Raw genomic sequence first — 19,719 nt, forward strand, 5'->3', positions numbered from 1 at the left:
TAGAGACGGTTCCACTACAGAAAGATACTCTATAGTATGTTTGATACTTCGGTATGCAGCCTTACCAGGGAAAGTCCAAACCAAAGCAGACTTTTAAGATTATTTCGTGTCCCAGGAAAATGATCATATAACTGCACAAGAAGTAAATATTAGATATTTATTTAATTTCTGAGGTAAAACTGTCTTCATCTCAAATTAAAGCCACAGTTGACCTTGTTTGACCAAAGAGACAATTGTGAACCTCTTGGGAGATAGCTACATTTCTTTGTGAACCTGGATTCCCAGTTCCAGGTTTTTGGCAAAATCATTCAATGAGCTTAACAAGTTCCAGACTCTGAGCTACCTACCTAACTAGGATGCTCATCTGGAGCAATTTTAGTAACCAAATAAAATGAGCTCTAAGACAGCATGCTTAGTCTCTGAAACGCTTTCCTGTTCCGTGTGGCAAAAAAAAATGAATCCTTGTTGTTTGGATATTGGCTCAAAACCTAGAGACAAGTTCAAGTCATCTACCAATTAAACAAAATACAAGTTGAAGCATTAGAGCAGTCCTATCCTCTAACAGTTTTGCCTCATCACTCTTGGGCATAAAGGACTGTGAGCTTTCTTAAGGGAAACTATTCAAGTTCCTTACACTGCATTAGCACTCTGGACTGGCACCTTTGATTAGCTGGATGTAGACTAACAAAATATCAAACAATTCTCCCAGGCAATCCAGAGGTAATTATCAAAACTTATGACAGTCTAACTTCTTCCTCAATTATATTCACAGAAACATAGTCAGATCTGGTATACTTGTGGGAGTTTAAATGAGAATGGCTCCATGGGCTCATATATTTTAGTGTATTTATATCTAGAATACATTTAGTATATTTGAGTTAGTGGAACTGTTTTGGGAATTAAATGTTCCCTTTTTGGAGGAGGTATATCACTGAATGTATGCTCTAGGTTTCAAAAGTCCAAGTCAAGCCCATTTGCTCTCTCCCTCTCCCCCCAAAACTTGCAGATAAGATCTAAAGTCTCAAAGTCTCAGCTACTTGCTTCAGCACCATGCCTGCCTGCTGGTACACTTAATGTCATGATGATCATGGACTCACCCTCTGAAAATGGAAGCAAGCCAACATTAAATGTCTTCTTTTATAAGTTGCCTCATGGTGTCTCTTCATAGTAATAAAAAGGTAACTAAGATACTTGTATACTGAGAAGATCTCCTCAACCTGTTCCAGTCAGGCTGACTTGCCTGACCACTTCCTAGATAACTACGAAGATATATGGTTTACTGATTGGAACAGTTATGTTTAAACATAAATATAAGGAATGGAATGCAATGGCCCGCCATGTAGAATAACCAAGCCTTCTAATACCCGCTTCCACCTCAGCACAAATGGCTGTACTAAATGCTCAAATAAGGGGATTCATTCTGGACAAAAGAAAATATTAATATCTACACTAATTTTTTCTTGCCACTGATTATCTTTTATAATTATAATATGATTACATTTCTCCTTTCCCTTTCTTCCTTGAAAACCCTCCCACAAACCTGTCTCTCTTAGGCTTTGTATTGCTATGAAGAAACACCATGACCAAGACAACTGTTATAAAAGACAACATTTAAGTGAGGCTGTCATACAAATTAAGAAGTTGAGTCCATTATCATTAAGACAGAAGCATGGCAGTATCCAGACAAGCATGGCAGTGGAAGATCAGAGAGGTCTTCATTTTGTTCTGAAAGCAAACAGGAGAAGGCTGCCTTCCAGGAAGCTTGGAAGAAAATCTGCCAAAGCCTAATACCACATACTTCCTCCAACAAGGTTATACTTCCTAATAGTGCGACTCCCTGGTCCAAGCACATTCAAATCACCACACCCTCCCACTTCAAATTGTAACCACCTTTCCCTAATTGTGTATATATATTAATATATATTACCAAAAAATCTCTTTGGTCTGAATATTGCTACATATATGTATATTTTCAGGACTGACCATTGGCATTGAACAACTAGTTGGTATGTTCTTTCCTGGTGAACACATAGCTACATTAATTTAAAGTATACCTTCATCCTCATGACCTTTCATGCCCATCATGAAAGATCAATCAACACTGAGCACATTTCTTATAAAATGTAAATAAGTGATTTGAAATCTATTAGAAGTTATCCAATTCCCGGGGTTGGGGATTTAGCTCAGTGGTAGAGCGCTTGCCTAGGAAGCGCAAGGCCCTGGGTTCGGTCCCCAGCTCCGAAAAAAAGAACCAAAAAAAAAAAAAAAGAAGTTATCCAATTCCCAATCAAGTATCAGTCATCCACCTCGAATGTCATAAGAAAAACATTTGTAATGTTTTTAATGAAATAGGCTAGCAGAAAGGCAAAGATAGTCTTACAGAGAGCCATGGAATTAACACTGCTTCCTGTCGAGACAATATTCTGAAACTAAAGTAGAATGAATGGTTTCTATAACATGAGAGTAAATAAAGAAATTAATGGATCTATAAAGAAAATCCAACACTATTTTTCATGTGGAAGAATGTTAAGAAAATTCATTATTCATTCCACATGGGGAGAAATCTGCCCCCTATCTCCAGAAATGGTTACTTCTAGGACATTGGTTAACCATCATGATAGATAACATGTGTTAGGCCTGTACTCGTCATGCACATAGCAAGTTTGGTCAGTCCTCTCCTCTCCAGTCCTGGAAACAGTCCAGAGGAGAGGTATTTATTCACATTTATTCAGGTGAGGACTGACAAAGAGACTTTACTCGCATGTCTCCATGTATTGGCTTCCAATATTTGATGATTTTAGACACCACATGTGTTGTGGTAAATATTAACAAGTAAATAAATCTAATATCATGCACTATTGCCAGCAACAGTGGGCCATATGGCATCTGCAGGGTATTTTCAATTCAGTTAGCAAAGCTTCTCACATACTAACCTCCCAATCTCCAGCCCACACTGCAGCAAGCTACTATCTGAGCCCAGCAGCAGCCACCTTCTTGCAACTCTATCATCTAGTTCCCAAGGCAGGTCACCACCACACCAGTTCCATACAGATTCTGCCTATCCTGGGGCTTTCTTACTGCAGACTTTGCTCACACTCCCAGCATCCCCCGCCATGGTTAAGTCACAACTCCCAGCTGGCGAGGATGTGGAGAAAGAGTCAATTGTTGGTGGGAGTGTAAACTGGTACAATCACTCTGGAAATCAGTCTGGAGGTTCCTCAGAAAATTGGACACTACCCAGATATACCTCTCCTGGGCAGATACCCAAAAGATGCTCCAACATACAACGAAGACACATGCTCCACTATGTTCATAGAAGCCTTATTTATAATAGCCAGAAGCTGGAAAGAACCCTTCAGCCAGATGCCCTTCAACAGAGGAATGGATTCAAAAACTGTGGTACATCTCATAGGCAAATGGAATGAACTAGAAAATATCATCCTGAGTGAGGTAACCCAATTACAGAAAAACACACTTGTTATGCATTCATTGATAAGTGGATATGAGCCCAAAAGTTCAAATTAATCAAGATGCAATCCACAGACCACAGGAAGCTCAAGAAGAAGGATGATCAAATGCGGATGCTTCACCTCCTTCTTAAAAGGGGAAAAATATCCATGGGAAGGGATATGGAAGCAAAGGGACAGAGCAGCAACTGAAGGAACGGCCATTCAGAGCCTGCCCCACATGTGGCCCATATATATACAGCTACCAAAACTAGATAAGATTGATGAAGCTAAAAAATGCATGCTGAAAGGGACAGGATATAGATCTATCCTGAGAGACACATCCAGAGCATGTCCAATACACAGGTCAATGCTAGCAGCAAACCACTGAACTGAGAACAGGACCCCCTTGGGGGAATTAGAGGAAGTATTGAAAGAGTTGAAGGAGTTTTCAACCCCATAGGATCAATGCCAACCAACCAGAGCTTCCAGGAACTAAACCACTACCAAAAGACTATACATGGACTGATCCAGTACTCCAACTGCATATGTAGCAGAGAATAGCCTTGTTGGGGAATCAGTGGAAGGGGAAGCCCTTGGTCCTGTCAAGGTTAGACCCCCATAGCAGGGGAATGTGGGGGGGGCAATAAAGGGAATGGGTTGGGGGAACACCCGTATGGGGGAGGGAGAGTGGAGGGGGTCTTATGGACAGGAAACCAGGAAAGGGAATAACATTTGAAATTTAGGAAACCGGAAGGGGAATAACATTTGAAATGCAAGTAAAGAAATATATCTAATAAACGATTTTTAAAAAGTACAAGAAAAAATGAAATTTAAGAAATATATCTAATAAAATATCAAAACTTGTAATTTAGCAATCAGACTCGTATCTTAAATTCTCATTCCACAAAATATCCATATAATAAACTCAAAACAAATTGATAATTATATAAACTGCCCACCTAGATAAGACAAATTTTCCTATACAAATCTATCCTTTAAGTAATAATAATAACTACCTGTAGTCATCTAAGGCCACACGGATCTTGGTTCTCCCCTATTTTTTCCTCTCTCCTGCCTAACAAACGCTCTGTCACTGCCTTACTTTGTCAGTGTCCAATCACAGGCCTTACCTTATCTTGTGCCTGTCTTCACCTGCATACAGACAAAAAACTACACACATATAGTCGCTATCTCAATAGAGGTGTTCCTCCTTAACACTAATAAGGCCACTGGATTAGCAAAGACCATTTTTTAAATACTTATATTTTTAAATACTTATATTAAATACTTATTATATATTTATAAATACTTGTTAGTCTCAACTAACAAACTACTTACAGAGTTAGAAGTGAGCATCTTGAAATCACAGTTTATCCGATGTGTGACTAAGGTTCTAAGAATGAAATGTTACTGGCATTCTGCTTTGAGACCACAGACAATGAACACTTGGAAAGGATGGGCCAAACTATTATGATCATAGTACTATTTTGCCAAGAGAACTCTGAAAAATGCCTAAATGAACATTTGCCAACCGCATTAGCACAGCTCCAAAATCTAAGACCAAACTTAAACCCTATGTGTGCACATGGAAGGCCCTCTTCAAACTATGCATAACCTTGGACTATGAAGCCTATCAGATGACTCTCCTCCCCCATATATATTAGACCTACGAATTCCAGGAAGGGCAACAGAAAAATAGGTGAAAGGTTATACCATAGAGTGCAAATGATACGTCAGCAGAGATGGTAGCCTATGGAAACTGCTGAGAGCTTTTCGTGCCACTTTTGGGAATTTGGCATTTGTCCCTGAGCTCGGACAAAGAAGTAGACTCAAGTAAGAATATTAGAAACAGTGACCACGGGGCTTTGTTCATTACTTTACTGAATATCTTTGTTTTCTTCCTTACTTAATTACTACCTTATGTGATCTCTTTACTTAATTACTATCTTATGTGATCTTGTTTACTACTTCACTTGATTAACTCCTCTTTGATCTAAGAACTGACCCTGTGTTTTGGATGTGCCTAGAATGATATAAAAGCAGGCTGGACAGAAATAAAGCTGCTTCAGCTTCAGTACAAGCTGGAGTCATATTATACTTTTGTCTGTTTTTCTTTTTCATTCCTCACTCCCTCACCTAAGACCCTGTTAACTGACTTAGCTGGCTTGGTCAGGAAACTGTGTTCTACTTAGACCATGAAAAAGAGAAGAGTCTCTACCTGAGGCCCTGAGCACCATCAAGACTGCCAAATGACTGGAAGTTGACAGTTAGATTTCTATCTTCAGGAAAAAAACATGAAAGCATAAGCCTAAGAGTTCTACTGGAGGAAAACACGTCTGTGACATGGTAGAATTGCTCAAATTTATCTTGCAAACATGATAAATGGCACTAAAGTACAGTTCACTCCGGTGTCTCCAAATGCCTCCTGTTATGGCTTCCTGTGGTTCACAAGATTCATGACCATAAAGCTTAATTTTATTATTCTTGTTTTTATTTTCCCCCTTTTATAGGAACAAGACCTCTCCTGATTCTGACTGTTAGCAAAGGCAGATTGTATCAACTGTGATTGTTGGCTTGGTCTTAAGTTACAATAGCCATTTGATGAACAACTGTCCCTTACATGACTCTTATTCCACATGGAGGAAATGGTCTACCTTAAGGCACTATAAGGTTTATTATCCACTATATGTGAAACCATCTACAGTTTAGTGGGAAGTGGCCCAAGTCTTGATTACCTAAATTGGGAAGCTTTGGGGCCATGTCCTTGAACCGGAGGGATACAAAAGTCAAAAAGAATAATGAGAACTCACATTTGAAATCCATCTTATAATCAATACTAATGGGGACAAGCCTTTTTGCACACCTCTACAAAAATAATGGCATTTCAATAGCCTAAATCCACAACAAAGCCTACCCAAATTGTTTTCCTCAATTCAGTCTCCTCACCTGTGTTTCCCATGATGTGAACGTAAAGCTCTTCAAAAATATCACCATTTTTTCTAGTATGCAAACACAACTATTTCCTTGGAAACCATTGCTCTTCTATAAGGCTTGGAGACTATAGAACTCACTATTTTCACCCCAAAGACTTTCCATATAAACACATTTGTTTCTGGGGCCACCTACAGGACACTGCTTAAAGAACTCTAGATTCTTTTTGTGCGTGATATTGAAATTTCCTTTCAGGATTTAGAGATGGTAAGATTGATGTCCCGCTGTATACTCCTTCTCACGCTTACTTTTAAATTATATCAAAGAAAAAAATTTTAATTGCTAAACACCTCATCAACTTCAAGTCTTTCCTAAAACCTCCTTGACAGATTCTCTTTATAAAGAAAAGGGAGATCTACCTGACATTACTAAGTATAGAATCTTAAATGCTGAAAACCAACGTTAAAATGAATATCACTGGGTCGAAACATATGTGATTTTTATTTATACATGAAATCTTACCATTTAAATGAACAATCACACCCTGTTTTTGTACTACTATACACACACAGGACACTAGTGTTGTTATCAAACTCAAGAGTAAATTTTGATCCTCTGATACATAAATGTGGCACAAGCAGGATATAAAATGCTTAGGAAAGCATGTTGCTTTTGCATTAATAAAACACAAAAGTTAAACAAAATTAATAAAATTAAAGGAGATGGTTAATGTAACTCAAATCTACATTCTAAGATGTATCAAGGTCAAAACTAGCTCATCTCTTTGGATCTGTGAGGAACTGGCTATAGGGAATAACTTGGCTCCAGAAGATAAAGTTTATGCTTTTGATTCTAGATTGTGATTTCGGCACTTATATTATAAATTTAAAATGTATTTACTAAAATAAACTGGAAACAACCATTTGCAGGTTGTTTGTAGCACTAAGGTTTCTAACAAGGTGCAGGCCAATACTTATACTTAAAATGGAGACTTCTCTCCAACCAATTGACTATGAAGAGAGACTCTTGTTCAGTTTTAGGCAGGGTAACTGCCCTTCAATAATAATGAAAAAACTATAAAATACAGGCTATTACCTTATGTATCTCAAAGAAATTTCAGGGAGTGCAGTAGGAAATTGTGGTAGGAGGGTGAGAAGTTGGGTACAGGAGAAGTTTCAGAGACTAACACATAAAAGAAAGTGGTAACAATGGAAAGTCAAACAAACAAACAAAAAAAAAAAACAAAACAAAAAAATCCCTTCCTATCTTGCTTTGCTTCTGACATGGGGAAGACAGAGCCTCCATAGAAAATCTTGTAATAATGAAGGATCAAAAACAGAACCATAGCCCAGCTCTGTGCTATATCCATGCTCAGCTATTTCAATCTTTAAAAAATAATCTCAGGCAGGAGAGATGGCTCGCACGTTAAGAGCACTGTCTGTTCTTCCACAGGTCCTGAGTTCAATTCCCAGCAACCACATGGTAGCTCACAACCATCTGTAATGGCATCTGATGCCCTCTTTTGTGTGTCTAAAAACAGTGACAGTGTATTCACATACATTAAAAAAAATCTAAAACATAATCTCTGCCTACAACTATCTACTTACATTATGGTGGTAATAAAGAGTCTGGGAAACTCCAGTCAAACTCTCAGAACTCAGTCTATCACAATCCTTTTTTTGAATTATCTTCATTAACTAGTCACAGATCAAATAAACTGGCTTCATTAAAAATGTACAGTCTGAGAACTTTTTACTGAATTTTGGTTTTCTGTTACATTTTATTTTTATACTACTTATTATATATATATATATATATATACATATATATATCCTTTGAAATTATCATAGATGTATACAATGTATTGTGCTTATAAACTCCCAATATTCCATTCCTCCAAGTCTCCTCAGTTTCACCAGCACATCGCCCTCACAATTCTAAGTACTTATTTTTAAAAAAATATTTTTATAACTCACTAAGTCCAATTAGTGTTCCACATGTAATGAGTATGGCTTTAACCACTGAGCAATCTACCTGTAGTTAATGCCCAAAGAAGAGTGACTTTCCATTCCTCAGTAGGCATCATCTGTCCCTCTAACTTTTAAGGAAGGGGTGAAGCAATATTATTTCTTCCCTTCTCTCTGCTGGAATTTTTGACCCTATTGATCTTATATGGATCTTTCACAGGTAACCACAGCTGTTATGAGTCCAAATATGTGACAACCAACTCCTAGCCAGAGACCAGCACTTTGTAACACATCTCCCTATCCTCTAGCTATTAGATTCTTTGATATCCCTCTTCTACAGTGTTTGCTAAGCCTTGGGGAGGAGGCTGATAAAAAAAAGTTCAGGGTCGATGTGACTTTAACCAAGCAAGTAAAGGATCTGTACAATAAGAACTTCAAGACTCTGAAGAAGACCTCAGAAGATGGAAAGATCTCCCATGCTCATGGATTGGCAGGATTAATATAGTAAATTGGCCATTTTACCAAAAGCGATCTACAGATTCAATGCAATCTCCATCAAAATACCAATCCAATTCTTCAGAAAGTTAGACAGAACAATTTGCAAATTCATGTGCAATAACAAAAAACCCAGGATAGCTAAAACTATCCTCAACAATAAAAGGACTTCAGGGGGAATCATTATCCCTGAACTCAAGAAGTATTACAGAGCAAGAGTGATTAAAATCTGCATGGTATTGGTACAGAGACAGACAGATAGATCAATGGAACAGAACTGAAGACCCAGAAATGAACCCACACACCTATGGGCACCTGATTTTTGACAAAGGAGCCAAAACCATTCAATGGAAAAAAGATAGCATTTTCAGCAAATGGTGCTGGTTCAACTGGAGGTCAACATGTAGAAGAATGCAGATCGATCGATGCTTATCACCCTGTACAAAGCTTAAGTCCAAGTGGATCAAGGACCTCCACATCAAACCAGATACACTCAAACTAATAGAAGAAAAACTAGGGCAGCATCTTGAACACATGGGCCCTGGAAAAAATTTCCTGAACAAAACACCAATGGCTTGTGCTCTAAGATTAAGAATCGACAAATGGGAATCTCATAAAACTGCAAAGCTTCTGTAAGGCAAAGGACCCTGTGGTTAGGACAAAACGGCAACCAACAGATTGGGAAAAGATCTTTACCAATCCTACAACAGATAGAGGGCGTATATCCAAAATATACAAAGAACTCAAGAAGTTAGACCGCAGGGAGACAAATAACCCTATTAAAAATGGGGTTCAGAGCTAAAGAAAGAATTCACAGCTGAGGAATGCCGAATGGCTGAGAAACACCTAAAGAAATGTTCAACATCTTTAGTCATAAGGGAAATGCAAATCAAAACAACCCTGAGATTTCACCTCACACCAGTGAGAATAGCTAAGATCAAAAATTCAGGTGACAGCAAATGCTGGCGAGGATCTGGAGAAAGAGGAACACTCCTCCACTGTTGGTGGGATTGCAGACTGGTACAACCATTCTGGAAATCAGTCTGTACGTTCCTCAGAAAATTGGACATTGAACTACATGAGGATCCAGCTATACCTACTTCGGCATATACCCAAAAGATGCCCCAACATATAACCAAGACGCGTGCTCCACTATGTTCATAGCAGCCTTATTTATAATAGCCAGAAGCTGGAAAGAACCCAGATGGCCTTCAACAGAGTAATGGATACAGAAAATGGGGTACATCTATACAATGGAATATTACTCAGCTATCAAAAACAATGCCTTTATGAAATTCATAGACAAATGGTTGGAACTGGAAAATATCATCCTGAGTGAGGTAACCCAATCACAGAAAAACACACATGGTATGCACTCATTGATAAGTGGCTATTAGCCCAAATGCTTGAATTACCCTAGATGCCTAGAACAAATGAAACTCAAGACAGATGATCAAAATGTGAATGCTTCACTCCTTCTTTAAAAGGGGAACAAGAATACCCTTGGCAGGGAAGAGAGAGGCAAAGATTAAAACAGAGACTGAAGGAACACCCATTCAGAGCCTGCCCCACATGTGGCCCATACATATACAGCCACCCAATTAGACAAGATGGATGAAGCAAAGAAGTGCAGGCAGACAGGAGCTGGATGTAGATCGCTCCTGAGAGACACAGCCAGAATACAGCAAATCAGAGGTGAATGCCAGCAGCAAACCACTGAACTGAGAATAGGACCCCCGTTGAAGGAATCAGAAAAAGAACTGGAAGAGCTCGAAGGGGCTCGAGACCCCTTATGAACAACAATGCCAAGCAACCAGAGCTTCCAGGTACTAAGCCAGTACCTAAAGACTATACATGGACTGACCCTGAACTCTGACCTCATAGGTAGCAATGAATATCCTAGGAAGAGCACCAGTGGAAGGGGAAGCCTTGGGTCCTGCTAAGACTGAACCCCCAGTGAACTAGATTGTTGGGGGGGGGGCGGCAATGGGGAGAGGATGGGGAGGGGAACACCCATAAAGAAGGGGAGTGAGGGTTAGGGTGATGTTGGCCCAGAAACCTGGAAGGGGAATAACACTCGAATTGTAAATAAGAAATACTCAAGTTAATAAAAAAAAAAAAAGTTCAGCCAGGGCTCTGCACTCAAGTCCTGTATTTATCCTCAGTACATTGAACATATATGAATTTCAACATTAACCACTTCACTACCACCCTCTGCCATAAGAGGTTTGTCAGATCATGACTGGAGGTAATAAAATCTTTACAAAAAAACATAAATATGGGGCACTCCTGAGGCTGCAGAGCGGAAGAGACCACCAACACTGCTCACCCCTGCCCACATCCCTGGCCCAAGAGGAAACTGTATAAGGCCTCTGGGCTCCCGTGGGGGAGGGCCCAGGAGCGGCAGGACTTCTGCGCCTGAGACACCGCCGCCGGAACCTGAAAGAAACAGACCGGATAAACAGTTCTCTGCACCCAAATCCCGTGGGAGGGAGAGCTAAACCTTCAGAGAGGCAGACAAGCCTGGGAAACCAGAAGAGACTGCACCCTGCACACACATCTCGGACGCCAGAGGAAAAAGCCAAAGACCATCTGGAACCCTGGTGCACTGAAGCTCCCGGAAGGGGCGGCACAGGTCTTCCTGGTTGCTGCCGCTGCAGAGAGCCCCTGGGCAGCAACCCACGAGCGAACCTGAGCCTCGGGACCACAGGTAAGACCAAATTTTCTGCTGCAAGAAAGCTGCCTGGTGAACTCAAGACACAGGCCCACAAGAACAGCTGAAGACCTGTAGAGAGGAAAAACTACACGCCGGAAAGCAGAACACACTGTCCCCATAACTGACTGAAAGAGAGGAAAACAGGTCTACAGCACTCCTGACACACAGGCTTATAGGTCAGTCTAGCCACTGTCAGAAATAGCAGAACAAAGTAACACTAGAGATAATCTGATGGCGAGAGGCAAGCGCAGGAACCCAAGCAACAGAAACCAAGACTGCATGCCATCATCGGAGCCCAATTCTCCCGCCAAAACAAACATGGAATATCCAAACACACCAGAAAAGCAAGATCTAGTTTCAAAATCATATTTGATCATGATGCTGGAGGACTTCAAGAAAGACATGAACACACTTAGGGAAACACAGGAAATCATTAATAAACAAGTAGAGGCCTACAGAGAGGAATGGCAAAAATCCCTGAAAGAATTCCAGGAAAACACAATCAAACAGATGAAGGAATTAAAAATGGAAATAGAAGCAATCAAGAAAGAACACATGGAAACAACCCTGGATATAGAAAACCAAAAGAAGAGACAAGGAGCTGTAGATACAAGCTTCACCAACAGAATACAAGAGATGGAAGAGAGAATCTCAGGAGCAGAAGATTCCATAGAAATCATTGACTCAACTGTCAAAGATAATGTAAAGCGGAAAAAGCTACTGGTCCAAAACATACAGGAAATCCAGGACTCAATGAGAAGATCAAACCTAAGGATAATAGGTATAGAAGAGAGTGAAGACTCCCAGCTCAAAGGACCAGTAAATATCTTCAACAAAATCATAGAAGAAAACTTCCCTAACCTAAAAAAAGAGATACCCATAGGCATACAAGAAGCCTACAGAACTCCAAATAGATTGGACCAGAAAAGAAACACCTCCCGTCACATAATTGTCAAAACACCAAACGCACAAAATAAAGAAAGAATATTAAAAGCAGTAAGGGAAAAAGGTCAAGTAACATATAAAGGGAGACCTATCAGAATCACACCAGACTTCTCGCCAGAAACTATGAAGGCCAGAAGATCCTGGACTGATGTCATACAGACCCTAAGAGAACACAAATGCCAGCCCAGGTTACTGTATCCAGCAAAACTCTCAATTAACATTGATGGAGAAACCAAGATATTCCATGACAAAACCAAATTTACACAATATCTTTCTACAAATCCAGCACTACAAAGGATAATAAATGGTAAAGCCCACCATAAGGAGGCAAGCTATACCCTAGAAGAAGCAAAAAAAACTAATCGTCTTGGCAACAAAACAAAGAGAATGAAAGCACACAAACATAACCTCACATCCAAATATGAATATAAAGGGAAACAATAATCACTATTCCTTAATATCTCTCAATATCAATGGCCTCAACTCCCCAATAAAAAGACATAGATTAACAAACTGGATACGCAACGAGGACCCTGCATTCTGCTGCCTACAGGAAACACACCTCAGAGACAAAGACAGACACTACCTCAGAGTGAAAGGCTGGAAAACAACTTTCCAAGCAAATGGTCAGAAGAAGCAAGCTGGAGTAGCCATTCTAATATCAAATAAAATCAATTTCCAACTAAAAGTCATCAAAAAAGATAAGGAAGGACACTTCATATTCATCAAAGGAAAAATCCACCAAGATGAACTCTCAATCCTAAATATCTATGCCCCAAATACAAGGGCACCTACATACGTAAAAGAAACCTTACTAAAGCTCAAAACACACATTGCACCTCACACAATAATAGTGGGAGATTTCAACACCCCACTCTCATCAATGGACAGATCATGGAAACAGAAATTAAACAGTGATGTCGACAGACTAAGAGAAGTCATGAGCCAAATGGACTTAACGGATATTTATAGAACATTCTATCCTAAAGCAAAAGGATATACCTTCTTCTCAGCTCCTCATGGTACTTTCTCCAAAATTGACCATATAATTGGTCAAAAAACGGGCCTCAACAGGTACAGAAAGATAGAAATAATCCCATGCGTGCTATCGGACCACCACGGCCTAAAACTGGTCTTCAATAACAATAAGGGAAGAATGCCCACATATACGTGGAAATTGAACAATGCTCTACTCAATGATAACCTGGTCAAGGAAGAAATAAAGAAAGAAATTAAAAACTTCTTAGAATTTAATGAAAATGAAGATACAACATACTCAAACTTATGGGACACAATGAAAGCTGTGCTAAGAGGAAAACTCATAGCGCTGAGTGCCTGCAGAAAGAAACAGGAAAGAGCATATGTCAGCAGCTTGACAGCACACCTAAAAGCTCTAGAACAAAAAGAAGCAAATACACCCAGGAGGAGTAGAAGGCAGGAAATAATCAAACTCAGAGCTGAAATCAACCAAGTAGAAACAAAAAGGACCATAGAAAGAATCAACAGGACCAAAAGTTGGTTCTTTGAGAAAATCAACAAGATAGATAAACCCTTAGCCAGACTAACGAGAGGACACAGAGAGTGCGTCCAAATTAACAAAATCAGAAATGAAAAGGGAGACATAACCACAGATTCAGAGGAAATTCAAAAAATCATCAGATCTTACTATAAAAACCTATATTCAACAAAATTTGAAAATCTTCAGGAAATGGACTATTTCCTAGACAGATACCAGGTATCAAAGTTAAATCAGGAACAGATAAACCAGTTAAACAACCCCATAACTCCTAAGGAAATAGAAGCAGTCATTAAAGGTCTCCCAACCAAAAAGAGCCCAGGTCCAGATGGGTTTAGTGCAGAATTCTATCAAACCTTCATAGAAGACCTCATACCAATATTATCCAAACTATTCCACAAAATTGAAACAGATGGAGCCCTACCGAATTCCTTCTACGAATCTACAATTACTCTTATACCTAAACCACACAAAGACACAACAAAGAAAGAGAACTTCAGACCAATATCCCTTATGAATATCGACGCAAAAATACTCAATAAAATTCTGGCAAACCGAATTCAAGAGCACATCAAAACAATCATCCACCATGATCAAGTAGGCTTCATCCCAGGCATGCAGGGATGGTTTAATATACGGAAAACCATCAACGTGATCCATTATATAAACAAACTGAAAGAACAGAACCACATGATCATTTCATTAGATGCTGAGAAAGCATTTGACAAAATTCAACACCCCTTCATGATAAAAGTCCTGGAAAGAATAGGAATTCAAGGCCCATACCTAAACATAGTAAAAGCCATATACAGCAAACCAGTTGCTAACATTAAACTAAATGGAGAGAAACTTGAAGCAATCCCACTAAAATCAGGGACTAGACAAGGCTGCCCACTCTCTCCCTACTTATTCAATATAGTTCTTGAAGTTCTAGCCAGAGCAATCAGACAACAAAAGGAGGTCAAGGGGATACAGATCGGAAAAGAAGAAGTCAAAATATCACTATTTGCAGATGATATGATAGTATATTTAAGTGATCCCAAAAGTTCCACCAGAGAACTACTAAAGCTGATAAACAACTTCAGCAAAGTGGCTGGGTATAAAATTAACTCAAATAAATCAGTTGCCTTCCTCTATACAAAAGAGAAACAAGCCGAGAAAGAAATTAGGGAAACGACACCCTTCATAATAGACCCAAATAATATAAAGTACCTCGGTGTGACTTTAACCAAGCAAGTAAAAGATCTGTACAATAAGAACTTCAAGTCACTGAAGAAAGAAATTGAAGAAGACCTCAGAAGATGGAAAGATCTCCCATGCTCATGGATTGGCAGGATTAATATAGTAAAAATGGCCATTTTACCAAAAGCAATCTACAGATTCAATGCAATCCCCATCAAAATACCAATCCAATTCTTCAAAGAGTTAGACAGAACAATTTGCAAATTCATCTGGAATAACAAAAAACCCAGGATAGCTAAAGCTATCCTCAACAATAAAAGGACTTCAGGGGGAATCACTATCCCTGAACTCAAGCAGTATTACAGAGCAATAGTGATAAAAACTGCATGGTATTGGTACAGAGACAGACAGATAGACCAATGGAATAGAATTGAAGACCCAGAAATGAACCCACACACCTATGGTCACTTGATTTTTGACAAAGGAGCCAAAACCATCCAATGGAAAAAAGATAGCATTTTCAGCAAATGGTGCTGGTTCAACTGGAGGGCAACATGTAGAAGAATGCAGATCGATCCATGCTTATCACCCTGTACAAAGCTTAAGTCGAAGTGGATCAAGGACCTCCACATTAAACCAGACACACTCAAACTAATAGAAGAAAAACTAGGGAAGCATCTGGAACACATGGGCACTGGAAAAAATTTCCTGAACAAAACACCAATGGCTTATGCTCTAAGATCAAGAATTGACAAATGGGATCTCATAAAACTGCAAAGCTTCTGTAAGGCAAAGGACACTGTGGTTAGGACAAAACGGCAACCAACAGATTGGGAAAAGATCTTTACCAACCCTACAACAGATAGAGGCCTTATATCCAAAATATACAAAGAACTCAAGAAGTTAGACCGCAGGGAAACAAATAACCCTATTAAAAAATGGGGTTCAGAGCTAAACAAAGAATTCACAGCTGAGGAATGCCGAATGGCTGAGAAACACCTAAAGAAATGTTCAACATCTTTAGTCATAAGGGAAATGCAAATCAAAACAACCCTGAGATTTCACCTCACACCAGTGCGATTGGCTAAGATCAAAAACTCAGGTGACAGCAGATGCTGGCGAGGTTGTGGAGAAAGAGGAACACTCCTCCATTGTTGGTGGGATTGCAGACTGGTAAAACCATTCTGGAAATCAGTCTGGAGGTTCCTCAGAAAATTGGACATTGAACTGCCTGAGGATCCAGCTATACCTCTCTTGGGCATATACCCAAAAGATGCCTCAACATATAAAAGAGACACGTGCTCCACTATGTTCATCGCAGCCTTATTTATAATAGCCAGAAAATGGAAAGAACCCAGATGCCCTTCAACAGAGGAATGGATACAGAAAATGTGGTACATCTACACAATGGAATACTACTCAGCTATCAAAAACAACGAGTTTATGAAATTCGTAGGCAAATGGTTGGAACTGGAAAATATCACCCTGAGTGAACTAACCCAATCACAGAAAGACATACATGGTATGCACTCATTGATAAGTGGCTATTAGCCCAAATGCTTGAATTACCCTAGATCCCTAGAACAAACGAAACTCAAGACGGATGATCAAAATGTGAATGCTTCACTCCTTCTTTAAATGAGGAAAAAGAATACCCTTGGCAGGGAAGGGAGAGGCAAAGATTAAAACAGAGACTGAAGGAACACCCATTCAGAGCCTGTCCCACATTTGGCCCATACATATACAGCCACCCAATTGGACTAGATGGATGAAGCAAAGAAGTGCAGACCGACAGGAGCCGGATGTAGATCGCTCCTGAGAGACACAGCCAGAATACAGCAAATACAGAGGCGAATGCCAGCAGCAAACCACTGAACCGAGAATAGGTCCCCTATTGAAGGAATCAGAGAAAGAACTGGAAGAGCTTGAAGGGGCTCGAGACCCCAAAAGTACAACAATGCCAAGCAACCAGAGCTTCCAGGGACTAAGCCACTACCTAAAGACTATACATGGACTGACCCTGGACTCTGACCCCATAGGTAGCAATGAATATCCTAGTAAGAGCACCAGTGGAAGGGGAAGCCCTGGGTCCTGCTAAGACTGAACCCCCAGTGAACTAGTCTATGGGGGGAGGGCGGCAATGGTGGGAGGGTTGGGAGGGGAACACCCATAAGGAAGGGGAGGGGGGAGGGGGATGTTTGCCCGGAAACCGGGAAAGGGAATAACACTCGAAATGTATATAAGAAATACTCAAGTTAATAAAAAAAAAAAAAAAAAAAAAAAAAAGAAACTTTTGAAATGACAGTGGTTTCTGGCTATGTAGACAGTCACCCAAAAAATTGTCTCTATAATATTGGGCATCCATTTTCAGCCTTCTGGCCCAATATATGACAGACATTTTTGTGAATCAGGAATTATTTAGGACTTGTCTACCTCACTGTTGCACAGCTTGGCAGTAGACTTTCCCACATCTTGTTTGTCCAGTTTGGACAGTATTCTGTCTGGCAGCTGGCCTCATGTGAAGCAAACTCCATATTGAAGCTCTTTGATGTTCATCATCATCTTCACTGAAGTGGAGTGAGAGAAACCTACTTCCACATCAAAAAAAAATCTTTTAATAATAAAACATCTTTAAATGCCATACCCTGTAGATCACTGAGGTTTTTCAAGACTATCTATCTATAACATGTCTGAATTGTTGTTTTAAGCTATTTATGATGTTCCATTTTGAAGAGATATTTCTACAATAAATTAGACAAGAATCTAAAAAAAAAAAAAAAAAAAAAAAAAAAAAAAAAAAAAAAAAAAAAAACATAAATATGTAAAAGAAAGCTTGATAAATGATCAGGTTTCACTGATTCTTCCCTGAGCTGCCGAGCCATGGACTAAATCATGGTTTTAGTACCAAGCATATGTTCTCTTGGGAAGTGGCCTGAAAATTCAATCAAAAGAGTGGCTTCTTACTGCCATAATCAGTTTTGTCATTATTATACGAATGCATACATTTTGCCTGTTGATTCTGTATTGCTGTATCCAGGACATAGTGCTGGCTAAGGCTATTGATGCCTTTTGTTAGTTTTCTTCTTGCATATTATGTCCTCATATCAGTTCCCCCCTCTAACCCTCCCAGTTCCTCATCAAGTTTCTTACCATCATGACTTACTCCCTCTCTGTCTCTCAATAGAAAAGAACAAGTTCTAAGATATAACAATAAAATATAATATAATAAAACATAAGATCAAACAAAATTACCACATCAAAATTGTAGAAGACAAACCAACACACTCAGGAATTCCATGTAAATGTTAATCTTAAACTCTCTCTCTCTCTCTCTCTCTCTCTCTCTCTCTCTCTCTCTCTGTGTGTGTGTGTGTGTATGTCTGTGTGTCTCTGTCTCTCTCTGTCTTTCTCTGTGTATCTCTTTCTCTCTCTTTCTCTCTCTCCCTCCATATATATATATATATATATATATATATATATATATATATATATATATATATATATATATGACCTGGAGTAAGGCCATGAGGCCTTATGCATAATACTACAGTCTCCGTGGGTTCATATGACCTTTGGTAATGTCACTTTTGAGGGCGTTATTTTCTTGGTGTCCTCATTCCCTTCTGTATTTTATAGTGATAGAGAGAATCTCCTGTGTACTGTATGGATGAATCACTTGTTAATACACACACACACACACACACACACACACACACACACACACACACACACTAACCTATGGCTTATAGGAAAATTTAGAATAGAAGGTGAGACATACAGTAAGTAGAAAGAATCCTGGGACAGATCCAGGGGCAGGGATCTGCCCAGGAATATGTAGGACAATGGACACATGGGCATTAAGCAGGCATAACCAACCTCTTGGTAGCACTTAGCTTAGAATAAATGGAATACTAAGTTATGATCAAATCAGGGAATATCCAAAGCTTATGGCCTAGCTATTTATAAACATATTTCAGTCTCAGAGTCTTTATTCTGAAAGTCTGGGGACAGGAAGAAAAACTTGGCTTTTATAAGTGGTATTCAACATGGAAGGCATGTAATCCAAAGCTTTTAATTTTATATTTAATTATTAGACAGTCTCATGTAAAAGGCAGAGAAATGTCAGACTGACTGGGCAGAAGGCATGCTCTCTTTTAAGAGCAAAAGCAAACTGGAGCCTAAGGCAGGTACCAAATGTGAAAAGCTTCACAAAACCACAACACTAATGAGCCTGGATAAAACAGGAAAGGAGGGTTTTCTAGAAAAAGAGCTGGGAAGGACCAGAAAACTGCCCAGAGGCAAAGCTGAAAGTGGCCTTGTATTGTTATCTTTTCTTGTTTGTTTTGTTTGTGTTTGTAAAGGCCCCTACTTATAGAAAAGCTGTTGATTGGAAAAACAGGAGCCCATGAGCAGTAAGTAAAAAGTGGGAACACAGGCCAACCTTCTGTGGTCCAACGACCCAGAGATGAAGGCCTGAAGACTTTCAGTAACATGGCAGATTGGAGAAGGCTTGTAGAA

The sequence above is a fragment of the Rattus norvegicus genome, chromosome 4 (assembly GCF_036323735.1).
Source record: "Rattus norvegicus strain BN/NHsdMcwi chromosome 4, GRCr8, whole genome shotgun sequence".
NCBI lineage: Eukaryota > Metazoa > Chordata > Mammalia > Rodentia > Muridae > Rattus > Rattus norvegicus.